Source organism: Tachypleus tridentatus, chromosome 2, assembly GCF_004210375.1.
Source record: "Tachypleus tridentatus isolate NWPU-2018 chromosome 2, ASM421037v1, whole genome shotgun sequence".
Classification (NCBI taxonomy): Eukaryota; Metazoa; Arthropoda; class Merostomata; order Xiphosura; family Limulidae; genus Tachypleus; species Tachypleus tridentatus.
In genome coordinates, this window is record NC_134826.1 from 36,012,651 (window position 1) to 36,026,580 (window position 13,930).

Here is a 13,930-nt window from a genome sequence, read left to right on the forward strand (position 1 = left end):
CTTAAACTTAGATGGGATTATACGCATTTTTGTGCTAAATCTGTTGGCCCTTTGTCAGGAATGGGTTTTAATGGTTATCAAAACTAGATGTTTAAATTGTGTTGACTGATCATTATAAATGTACGTAATACTTATATTTGTATATAATATATATTGCACTTTTAATTAGTATAGCTTGTAAGTATAGCTGTGAATTCTGTTAATAAATTCATTTACAGAAGGTCTTTGGATTTACAATGCTAAAATTAGGGGTTAAATTCATCTCTGTGGATACAGCAAATAGTCCAACGTAGCTATAAGAAGAACACTGCTCATTCACTAAAGGGTAAAAGTGGAAATAATGAAATGCTTAGAAAATGAATTGAATATTATATATTTAGTCCCACTAAGAATAAAAAAAGAAACATTTGTTGGCAATTAGTATGCAATGTCTTTGCATTTTGTGTTCTAGTTTGTCATGTATTCTTTAATTCATGGCTTAAGCTTTGCTTATACATAAGTTTATCAAAGGATTTTTAACTCAAGCAAAGGCAACATACTGTTTTTAAGTGGTAGGAACAAGAAATTTTGGTTGTTCTTTCTTGGAAGTGTTGCAAACAACATTGGAAAGTCCAAAACCTTCTATTTACTAATATGCAATGTATCTAAATGGTAATGTTAGGAGCATCTGGGAGTGAAGCTACCATAAGACAGTTATCCTTTTATCCCCCATTACTCAATAAAAACAACAACAACTTTGTATTAAAGCTGGTTCACTTTGTGAATGCTACAGTTTGTGTGCCCCCAGAGTTTATCCTCTTTACAGTTTTTCTATCTTCCTCCTCTACACACAAACCAAGGAGGGTTTGACATTTTCCCTGGATGATGTGCATCATTCGGAAGTTACAAGTATTCAAAGAGACAGAGTTTTAGAGTGGCTGCAACATCTTATCATCTTGTGTCTTTACACAAGACTTAATTATCTCTTTTTGGTTTTCAAATCTGATCATACAACCTTTCTATATTGTCTGTTTAATACTTTGTTCTTGATTTTTTGATCTGTGGATGTAACACTGTTGTCCTTGTTTGCACCAAACCTATTTTTAAGTGCATCACAGCATCTTTGGGGTAATAGATGGATTTATCTCAAGAGCTGCCAAAACATCCACAACAGTTGCATTCACAGCTGCTGTGCACGTTGCAAATCAAACATTTTATAACCTTTGAACATGTTGGTAATGGTATCTTGCTGAAGAGAAACAAAGTTTCCTTTAGTATTAACAGAGATTGGAGCTGTTTGCTGAAGACTTGTTTAGCTGTGGTCTGAAAAACAGACCCAGTGAACCCATCAGTTACACAACAAGAACTATTGTCATTAAGTATAGGGGTTTTGTTGAAGACTCAGCTAGTCATAACACAGCCTACTTTTGTGCAGTTTAGAAACTAAATTAGAATTTTCACATCTCACTGTATGCTATAGCTTCTGTAAGTTTCACCAAACTCAAATTCATTCTGATTTATGTTTAAGTCTGATCCTTTCCAGACACATGATACATGTATGTTAGTGAATATAGTCTTATATACTGTGACTGAAACAGTCACCTGCTGGGATAAGTCTACAGATTTACAACACTAAAATCAGGGGTTTGATTCCCCTTGGTGGACACAGCAGACAGTTCAGTTGGTTTTGCTACAAGAAAACACATGCATGTTACTGAAACAATAGACTTACTAATGGCAGAGCAGCATTGTGTATGTTAATGCATACTTTTTTTTTCTCATGAAATTATAATACTTTTATTAAAATTGAAAATAGCCTTTTTTAATATGACTTTGGAATTTTAATAAAAATACTTTTGATAGCTTTCAAACAAGTAACAAAGAAACCTATTTAAAGTTGTATGTCTGGTTAGAATACACTATTAGCTGATTAATGTACTAAACCCATTTTTATCATTTTTGGCCAGAGTACGTTGTTGTTTGATTAATGCTGGCTCATGACTGTTTATATGTTCATATTGTGGACCTGAAAGTGTGACAAAACTATCCCATGCTTTTGGAGTATTGTGCTCAAACTATCATTAACTTGTTACCAGTTATTTTAAATTTTGATGAATTTGGATACATTTGCAAGATAAATAGATCATGTTCAACTAGGAAATACTAATCTTATAATGGCCTGGCAGGGCCAAGTGGGTTGAGGCATTCAACTCAAAATCTGAGAATTACAGGTTCAAATCCCCGTCACACCAAACATGCTTGCCTTTTCAGCCATGTGGGTGTTATAATGTGACAATCAATCCCATTATTCGTTGGTATAAGAGTGGCCCAAGAGTTGGTAATGGGTGGTGATGACTAGCTGCCTTCCCTCTAGTCTTATACTGCTATATTATGGACATCTAGCACTTTGTGCAAAATTAAAAAAACAAAACAAAAAAACAAACAAACTAATCTTACAATAGAATTTACTGTTGTCATTTTCACATATAAGTAATAAAATAGATATGGCATGGTCTATTTGTTTGCATTTTATTATTGCAAAAAATACTATACTTTTTGGTTGTAAGTAGTCTATAGTATTGATAATCAAATTGTAATTGTTGATCAGATAAGAATAGTCTAAGAGTTAGCAATGTATGGCATTGATAAGGTGCCATCCTTTGAGTGTTTGGTTTCAAAACTACAAAAGCTATGCAAAGCTTTGCACAAAAGTATGAAATAAGAAAGCAAGAGCTCAGAAGCTTCATAAAATTTATTTTTCTAATTTGTTTGTTTTGTAATTTTGTTGAAACTTCTGTATGACTTTTATCAATATGAATGTTCATATTTTGAGGTGATTAGACATGGTATATCCAAGGTAGCAATATAATTTCATGGGAAAGCTTTATTACATATATTTCATATACATCTAAATAATTTTGCAACTTATTAATAGAGTAGCTTTGACACACAATATTTAATTTCTTTTTATAGGTGTGAACTAGTGAAAAGACCACATTTATAGTTTGCAGCAAAATGAACATAAGTTGTTTATGTAAATAAAAGAAGAACTGTTGAGAATCATTTGAAGTTTTGTAGTGTATGTATGTTTATTTTGCAACAGCAGTTCGAGTTCAGAAAATGATTTAACTTTTGCTTTTAATTTGAAGCATATTTATTTGTTTTATTTGTTAATAAGAATATTTGAGGATATTTTATGAGAGATATTTTAATTTTTGCATTCTAAATGTAGAGTGTGAAATACCATAAAATAGGCATGAATGTTTTTATCAGTATTTATTGTTTAGAAAGAAAACATCAATAAGAACTATGAAAGAATAAATGTTTTACACATCATTGTTTAAAAAATATACCAGGGACTGTTTTTATTATTCTAACCTGAGTTACTCTCTGATGTTACTAGGTGATACCCAAGTTGATGTAGACCTGCCATCAGTTCCAGACCTGAGTGATATTAGATCTCGCTTTGAATCCCCTCAGGAAGAAATTCATTATGCTTCTACCACAGACAAATATTCACTTCAAAGATCAGAAAGTGTTCTACAGCGTTTAGCCAAGTAAGCTGTTAGCATTGCAGATGTGTATAGTGTAATTAATGAATCCTTTTTTGTATTCTTATTTTAGTGTAATTTAGGATCATGCATTCAGATTTCTACAAAATCAAAGTGTTATTATTTTATCACCTACAGATGTGTTGCACAATCTCCATGTGTAATTATCTGCACAGCTAAACATCTGGAAATTATTGAAAGTATAACAAAGTGCTTAGTTTAATAATGCACTCAATATTACTAGTTTAAAATCAGTTTACGATGTTTTCAAGAAAAAACATGATTTTAGAATTTGAATGATCAAAGGGTTTGAGAACATTTTTAATTATTAGAAACATCTGCAGTAATTATAAAAATAGTGATTAGATACCACATTGTGGGTCTGAGGATTCATGGTTTACATATCTTGTTTCTACCAAAATGCACTCCAGAGTTTGGGGCCATTGGTGCACTATAAGAGTGGTGGTCAAATTTCATTAGTTGATTAAACTAGAGTAGCCCAAGTTTTGGAGATGAATACTATTGATTTCCTGCTTTCTATCTAGTTTATTATTTCAAATCTAGGAATGGCTATACTGTAATAGGTTCTGTGCTGAGTTTTATGCAAAAATATTAAAAGCAAAATAATTATACGAGTGATTAATTGTGAGTCATATATAAAATTACAATGTTTTTAGATAGTGCATTAGTTCTCCATTGCAATGTTTAGACAATGTTTTGTACATCTCTAATACTTTAAACATTAATCTAATTCAAATTTACTAACTACAGTCCATGTTGCAATGCTATATAGTAAATTGCTTTAGTTAACTGTTATGCTAACTTGTAATTAAGATCATATTGCTATTGTAGAATGATATGCCAATATATACCAGTAGAAATTTATACCCATGCTTAGCATACTTCAGCTTTGGCTTCTTGAGTGCTGTGCATGTCTTTGTGATTAAATTTGTTTTTAATCTAAGGTATCAGTCTGCTGTTTCTGGTCAAGAAAATGGAGAGATGTCCAGCTCTGGTGAAGATGAGGATGATGATTTGTCTGTTGTCAGGGGAAGCAAGAAAAAAGAAAAGGTGTTTATTTTGCAACGTGATTCAAAATTCCATGTTTTTTAAGTTAGGAAAGAAAGTCAGCTGTTAAATATTTTATGACATTTTTATGATACCTGGCAATTGCTAAATACCTGAATGTACAATAAAGACATTGAATCCATTAGGACAGAAAATTAGAACATGATAAAAATATGGTCATGACCAATTGTAAAATTATATTATCATATTTTTGGTTGCAGTTCAGTTGTTTATGCAGATATAGTACTAATGTTATCAGATTACATTATCAATAATACTTGTATTTTTTCATACTTACATTAAATAGAAACTATGCATTGTTGACTTTACGCTAGAAGTGAAAAAATTACACATGTATGCAGGAAAGTACATATCGTGTGATGACAAGAAACTCACAGTAAAAATGTATCTCAAGAAGGCTGGTATGGGTATTAAAACTTTTATTAAAATAAAGTAGAGAACAATTTTTTTTACCTTTTTAGGTTATCTGAAGATGACCTAAGAAGGTCGAAATGTTGTTCTCTACTTTATTTTAATAAAAGTTTTAATACCTATACCAGCCATCTTGAGATACAAAGTACATATCACTTAACAAGAAGCTGTGATGCAATGGTTTTGTAATATTTGACATACATGTTTTTTTTTTTTTTTTTTTTTTGATAAACTGGTGAATTTTTGTTCTTTCTAATAATGAAAAATTTTTGGAAGTTACCAATATATTTGGGAAAGAATTTTTACAGATGTTTCAGTGTTCTAATAAATGATTAATATAAAAGTATTATTACATAACTACTAATTTTTGAACTTATGAAATAGGCATTATGTAAAATCATTTCATTTGACACATTGTATTGGACATAAATTCACAGAGCCCCCTCCACCACATAAGAACTGAATTATTAATATATTATCATTTTCATTTTTTTTTATCATCCCCTTAAAATTTTTCTAATTGTGTGCTATACAATGGTCTAATATTATTATTGACTTTGTAATATTGCTATAATTAATTTATTGTACTCTCTATTTCCAGGTAAAGTTTGTCGAGATGTCTAATCTAAAGTCTCAGTGGGAGAGTGGAAAGGTTGGGAAGCATGAAGGAAGAGGTGTGGATAGAAGGGAGGAACTCTCTAAACTAAGGCAGAGAATATGTCTTGGAAGATCTGAGTCAATGCGTGCAGTTTATGAACGTGCTTGTAAGGAAGCTGAAAATAACATTCCTTCAAAAACTGAATCCATTAACTTAGGCAGAGAAGTAAAAACTGTCAGTCTGAAGGAAAGGTTTGAGAAAGGTGATGTAGAAAATGAATTGGAAATGGAGAAACTACAAAAAACTCGACGGGAAAAAGCAGATGATCTCAGTGTTTTCAGTGAAGCAGGTATCTTGAAAGCATTTCTTTCAATTTCACCTTCAATCTTCATAAGTTAACTGAAAATTCGTGTTGAATAATTCCTGGTGATATAAACATTTTTCTAGTTTAAAATTTGAAGAGAAAAATACTTTGAACAATAAAACATAAATCTTAATGAAGGCATTATCTGATTTCATGGATGCTCAGCATTGTATTAACCAACATATTTTCAAACTTTTTTGCAATTACTACTATAACATAAAGGATTAAAAATATTGAAACATATTTCATTATTATGGGGGAAAAAATCTGCTTTTTTTTTTTTTTTGTTAGGTACTGTTTTAAACCTGACTTAATGTTCATTGCATTACTGTAAAGAATTATTTGTGTATATATATATATAATAGATAAATGTCTGCCTCCTGAATGGATAATGATTGAAAAAAGTTTTATATCAAAATGCATTATTTTCAAGTGTACATTATAGGAAAATTATTCATTTTCGCAATTTCTAAAAGTTCATTTTTGATATCAACAACAATCTGTCAGTTTGATGATGTTGAACAATCAGCATGAGAAACAACTTGTTAGGAAAATAAAAATCTTTCTTTTTATGAGGGAATTTCAGGAAAACTTTGAGACTTCCATTGATTCACTGAAAAATACATTTTTAAATGGAAGCATGAATAGAAGTAATGTAAAAGGAGAGGAATGTATTTGAGTATATATTTGTTATTGTTGTTGAATTTATGTATATGTATATATTCTTTTTTTTTAATATGTCAGTATCATACACATGAATTTATTGTGCCATGTTGAGTAACCTGATTTAAAATGAATTGAGTATCTCCCATTTGTTACTTTGTATAGAAATGACGACTGTAAAAAAGCATTCACTTCTAACCATTTCTTGCACTCAGTAGAATGACATGGAATGGTGGCATCTAGTGGGAAAATATCCATATGGCTATGTAGTGAATTTTAGAGTTCTTATGTGTTGGATGCATTCATTGTATTGAATCCCAAACATTTTTGCCAACAATGTTTGTCTCTTTTGCTTAAAATTAAATGCACTACAATTTTCCATATGAAGTGACAAAATACAGTAGTAAATGGCCCATTAGACAATCATATTCATTTATATTGTAATTCATTACAATAGAAGCATTCACTTCTAACCATTTCTTGCACTCAGTAGAATGACATGGAATGGTGGCATCTAGTGGAAAAATATCCATATGGCTATGTAGTGAATTTTAGAGTTCTTTTGTGTTGGATGCATTCATTGTATTGAATCCCAAACATTTTGCCAACAATGTTTGTCTCTTTTGCTTAAAATTAAATGCACTACAATTTTCCATATGAAGTGACAAAATACAGTAGTAAATGGCCCATTAGACAATCATATTCATTTATATTGTAATTCATTACAATAGAAGCATTCACTTCTAACCATTTCTTGCACTCAGTAGAATGACATGGAATGGTGGCATCTAGTGGAAAAATATCCATATGGCTATGTAGTGAATTTTAGAGTTCTTTTGTGTTGGATGCATTCATTGTATTGAATCCCAAACATTTTTGCCAACAATGTTTGTCTCTTTTGCTTAAAATTAAATGCACTACAATTTTCCATATGAAGTGACAAAATACAGTAGTAAATGGCCCATTAGACAATCATATTCATTTATATTGTAATTCATTACATTGGGTTGATGTACAATTTTTATTTATTCATCACTGTTTTAAGGAAAATTACTATTGTATTGTTTCAACAGTTAGTGTATTAAACTCATTCTTCCCTACTGTTACAGTACTGTTTTGTATATTTTTGTAATGAATGGGTTTTACAAGAAATGGATGGCTATGAAGTAAACAATTTATTCTGCTATTGTACAATGCATAGTTATGAATCACATTTTAATTTTCTATACAGTGATCTAATAAATCATCCATTTTAAATGATATTTACTGACTTGAGAATCAGAGAGAGAGAGGAGTCTGAACATTATAGCTATATGCTGCAGAGTTATTTTTTCATTGTAATATATGATGTAGAACTTAACATTGTTTCTGTGATATATTGAAAGAGTATTATTTGTTAAAAGTTTGAAAACTCTCTTTTTATACAGTTTTGACTTATCTATGATATAGAAGTGTTGTAGTGGTAGTCAAGAAATAGTGTATCCCTGTTTTACATGTTATGAAACAGCGGTAGCAGTACAAATATTGGAATTATTGTTTTGAAATCATTCCTTTTGTACATGAAGGTTAACAAATAATGTTTGAAATTACTGAAACTAAGCTCATATGATTCTCTTTCCTGCATATTCAATATTGCATCTAGATAAAAAAAAATTAAATTTTGGTTACAGGAACTGCAGCTGAAGCTAGAACACTTTTCAAGCAAATTGATGCAACCACTACAAATGTTTCTTCATCATCAAACAAAACTTCTCACTATGGTCGCTGTGGGGTCAGAGAAACTGTCAATCAGTCTTCTTCTGGTGATGGTGATGTCACCAAGTTTAGCGACCCTGTTTTCAGGGATGATGTTGAAATTGATTCTATGCAGGTAGCACAACGATTCAAATTCTTTGAAAACTATAAAAATGAACCAATAGAAAGGAAAGAATTTCAGATTACCCCTCCAAGAGAAATTAAGAAAGATCAGTCTACTGAAAGAGAAGTTATCCGAGATCCAAATGTAGTACGATCATCTGATACTGTAGAGGAAGTTCTTATTACAGACACAGCTAAAAAAATGCTTCATAAGTTCAAGAATTTAGAGAATCAACCTGATGTCCAAGCCAGACGCAAACCAGTCAAATGTATTACTCCACCAAGAGAGTACACTGCAGTTAATAATGAGAATGAGTCATCACCAGAACCGGAAAGAGATCCAAACATTATTCGTTGTAGTTATAAAACTGAAGATGAAATGACATGGGAGGTTGATAAAGCCAAGAGTCTTCGTGCTAAGTTTGAACACTGGCAGCCTGTTGTTGAACAAGAAAATACCAAAAAATGAAGAAGAAGAATGCTTGCCAGAAATGGACATTGCCAAGAACCTACGAGCCAAATTTGAAGCTATTTGTGAAGAAAGCGTGAAGCCTATAGAAAAACCAAAACCAAGAGTGAAGAGATTTGTTGTAAGTACTTTATAATTTCAATGTGCATTTAGTGATAAAATAAAATTATTAATTACTAAACTTAGAACATGAAAATACCATTTTCAAGGAACTAAGTACCCTACTTTTGTAGTTTTAATCAAAATCTAAAATATAATTTATTAAAAGTGATAAATTTTTGTCCTAGCCATTGACCAGAAATATAGATAGTATTTTGAAAATAATTATAGATGCGGTAAGGCTTTTTGTTGCTATTTTGTTTTGCCAGTGGATACTGTTGATCTGGTAGAAGGCAGTTTTAATTAAAAAATATAATGCATGTTAATGTTATTTTTAAACTAGTGTTATAAGTACAAATTGTAATCTTAATACTTAAGTATGTTTTGTTATACACTTTTGTGTGAAAGTATAACTTAAAGATGATATGCAGAATAGAGTTTTAGCCCTGTGTGAGTTAGACTTTAGATAAATTTTATTTGTTTGCTTGACCCTAATAACATTTTTGCTAGGTGTGTAGGGTTTTTCTGCATACACATACATGAAGAGTATATATTATATGATTCATAACAACGTGGCTTTTGAGAACAATATGCAGTTATATCATGTATGTTTATCAAATTTTATGACTGAAAATTACACAATGTTAAAACATTTTCCTTGTTTGGTGTGTTTTTGAAAAATATGCTCACTGCACCAGATTATGTTTCAAGAGAGAAACTTATATTTGAAAGGTGTTTACAGAATAGATAACTTTTTTTATAGTCCTACATGTAATAGTACTATACATAATGTTTGTTATATTTAATTTTTTCATATACTGTTGCGAGATCTAGAATCACTAGTAAGTGTGTAATGCTTCATAAATTACTTTACTGTGATTTGTTGTTTAGAAAAGAATGTTATATTTCATCATAATTTTTCATTAATTAAGAAACATCTTTCCTTAATTTAGATGCTAAAAAAATGTGTGAAAAGTGTGCATCATCCTAACCATATTAATGAATATAGTTTTTAGTCATTATTAAGATTACATCCATTTTTCTAACCTTTATGTCTTAACAAGCTTACACGTGAGTGCCACTCGTATTCTGTAATTTGTTACAATTTTTGATCTTGTGGAATAATTTATGTAAACATAATTTTATGCAGTATTTAATATAAGTGTTTGTTGTCATGTCATGAAGAAGTTTTAGGCACAAAAATCTAGGAAACATTAAACATTTTCTCTATGTGCTTGGTAAAAATAATTGGAAGTGAGTTATAAATTAAGATTTTATGAATCAGTGCTGTTTGTGTGTCTAATTAATTATAGTGTATGTGTACTATGAATTTGTTGTAAGTACGTTTTCTGTAGTGGAAAAAATGATAAATTATGACAGTTCTAGTTGGTTGGAGTTTACAGTTTTTGCTACATAAGTATGAATATTATAATGTAAAACTAAATGCTTGTGTTAAAAATTCAGAGAATATTTGAATTTTTACCACATTTTAAATGTGATTTCAAACATGTGCTTAAAGTATTTACTTTGGTTCATAAGATTCCAATACCTAACATATCAGTTTGTTTTATATGTTTATTGATTACAGTAAATGATATCTTGTCATGTGATTTGAGTGAGTGGTGTTGTTTTTCACTGATTTATAAATCTGCCTTATATTTAGCTCACACTAATAAACTTTTAGAAATTAAAAATTTAGTTAACTTTACATTGTAATAACAGCTTATATTTATACTTGATATGACACAGGTCTTCAGTGTGCTCCCATCAAATTTGGATAAACTTGATCTTCATTAATTCATGACTCAAACAAGCACTTATATTTTTTTTTTTTTTCATAATTCTGTTAATACAGAAATAGACCAAATGAAGAACAGCACTCTCATCTTCATTCTGTAGAATCAAATTATCAAGGTTATATTTGAGGTTTTATCAGATGTTTTCTTCATGAGAAGAACTATTTGGTTACTTAAAACCAATTTATACAGAGTACATATTCAGTTGTGTTTATTCATATTTAGATTTATTATGAAAAAACAACAACTCACCTACTCACTAATTATGTTTTCTTCTCATTTGTATAGCTTGGGATGAGCTTACTGTCTATATACTAATAGTTAATGTTTTGGTCAATCTGAGTGACATAATTTCAAATGTCAGACATAAAACACACAAACATTCATAAAGTTTTAGTTACACTATATATTTTTAATTACAGAAATGGACCACAGCTATGCTTAAACTAATATGTCATAGCACAAAATGATTAAAACCCAATAATCTGAGCACTTTCAAAAGGTAAACCTTTATTCTTCAGGGGCAAACTGAAAAGAAAGGTCCACCTTTCAAAAGGACTTGGGTTGTTGGATATTTATCATTTTGCATCAAGACTTCTTAAACTTACATGTTTTTGTGACATCACAAATATATCATGGCACAGGAATTATTAATATTTTCTCTGTAGTTCTCTTCTATTATACATTTTTCAGAGTATTGTACTGTTGTTTTTTATATAATTTGTTAAATATTTCTATGATAAGAGCTACATTCACCCTTAAAATAGTTGGTTAAGGAAAGTGTTTTAACTGCTGTAAAGACAGGACTACATTGAAGAAGGTGCTGAATGCTAATTGTAACTGTTTCCTTACATATTTTACTGCCATGTTGGCTTTCTCAGAGTATATTATGTTAGTAAAAAATAATTACAGAATTAAGGTATTTTTGTCCTGGAACAATAAAGTGGGTAGAGAATTTTTTACACAAACATAAAACATGTAATTAAGTTGAAATAATATATAAAAAAGCACAATTCAAGTGCCAAAAAAGCAATAAAACTCAAAAAATACAGTGGAACCTCTCTAATCAGGCCAGTTTGTCTCAGTCCCAAAGGTGGCTGCTTTAGAGGGATTCCACTGTAGTGTCTTGTTTTTCATAGCAAAAAATATATTATCACATGATCTTATTGGTACAATTTTAAAAATGTATTCAGAGTTTCCATGTGTCTGGTATTAATTTCAGTAATATGGAGCCTACTTATTGAAAGACTGGAATAATGTCCACCATGATTTTTAACCAAATTTGTTGGTAGTCATGAGTAAACCTGCATGATGCTCTGCTGCATGAACTATTTTAGTTGTCTTAACTTTTGCATTATGATGATCACTGTGTAATAAAACATTGCCTTGATGTGTTGAAATATGCCTGCTGCATGCTGTGTATCCGAGAAGAATGGAGTTTGAAGTTTTTGTTGGAAGAATTTAAAAACTACCTGACTGATCAATCTACTTTCTTCATTGTTCAGTGAATTCACTCAAGGCTAAACATCATGGATATTCCCAGCTGATCCTTTGGCCTAAAAAGTGAAAAATCTGCACATTGTGAAGAAGAAATTGTTTTTGGATGTTGAAAAGATTAAAGAGCAGTTATACATTATTTTGTTGTTGTAAACCACGTAAGCATATTCATCAACTATATTTTATCTCAACTCTGCAAATGAAGTCACTTATACTGCATTCTGTCTCTGGTGATATATTTTAGACTTAAGCTGATTGTTTAATCCTGTGTTGTTTGTAAGTGCATAAAATAAGAAAAAGTAAAACAAAGTAGTAATACCACTTTTTTGAGTAATTTAAGTTCTGACATGAAAATGATGGTTGTATCTTTTCTATTAAACTGAAGATTTGACTATCTTTGTTAATTTTTTGCATCCAAGTTTATCATTTGAACATTTTAAGATCCTCTGTTTTAGTTTACACAACAAATTTTTTTTTTTTTACATTTCTATTCTACTGGATCAGTTATGGATTATTATGTGTGTGTTTCATCCAAAGATAATTTTTATGTACAAGTTTTGTTTTGATTGATATTTGTATGTTGCAGTAAAAACTGGGAATGAATAAAAACCCTAAAAGCCTATAATATTAGTTTGCTCCTGAAGAAGAAAGGTCCACCTTTCAAAAGTGCTTGGGCTGCAGGGTTTTTATTTATTTCTATCAAGACTTCTTGAACTTAAGTGCTTTTCTAACATCATGATTGTAGTAAAAAGTTATACTGATGTTGCTTTGTTTTAAGTCAGAAATTATGTTTTTAGATAATAAACAGTTATTTTCATAAGTTTTGGTATCTGTTTCAGTCTTTCCTAAAATATTTGTTTATGAGTGCTTGTGATATGTAACGTTGCACCAGAAAGTATGAAGACTTAATCTGGTTTGAATGCTGATATTTTATAAAACAATTTTTGTTATTTGCAAGTACAGTTAACTTCAAATTGAATACTTATATAGTAGTTAATATTGTGTTTTTCATTTCATTCTGCTGATATTTAATACCTGTCAGTTTTGTAGTTTAACTTGTTGACTACTGATTTATCACAGTTGAATGTGAGTGTGCCATGTATGGTGTACAGCTTGCATTAACTCTGTACACACTTAGTACAACCACAAACAATGGGTTAATCATTGATTACTTTGGTAAGGTTGTTAATCTCCAAAGTTTATTATTTTTTATACTGCTTTTGATATTATTATTTGTTCAAAACATAATTTAGTTTTATTCTCTGGTTTTGCCAAATTTTCGTACAGTAATTTTCTTTGCATTTTATTAGCTCTATGTGTTTTGAATGTTCTAGTTTCATAATAAATGATTTACAAAATCTAATGTTTTTGGATGTTGTCAGCTAAATATATTTACTTTCACATATATGTTGAATCGCAACTTATGTGATTAAGTACATTTACTGTATAATTACTTTATTTCTGTACTTATTGTGTTTTTAAAGTTTTACATTAGTGTAGAGTTCATAACAAAAAATTATTACATACATTTGATACATTTTGAAACTTACAGAAATA

The 13,930-nt window shown here is 30.1% G+C and overlaps 1 pseudogene across 1 annotated transcript in view; it reads left to right on the plus strand.

The window, feature by feature from the left end:
- The window catches only part of LOC143240927 (uncharacterized), a 169,920-nt pseudogene that overhangs the window by 139,496 nt on the left and 16,494 nt on the right, over positions 1–13,930 (plus strand). Inside the window, exons 15-18 of the transcript XR_013022056.1 lie at positions 3,383–3,536; positions 4,496–4,601; positions 5,632–5,977; positions 8,326–9,102. The product of XR_013022056.1 is annotated as an uncharacterized LOC143240927 (transcript). The remainder of the gene's footprint in view (positions 1–3,382; positions 3,537–4,495; positions 4,602–5,631; positions 5,978–8,325; positions 9,103–13,930) is intronic.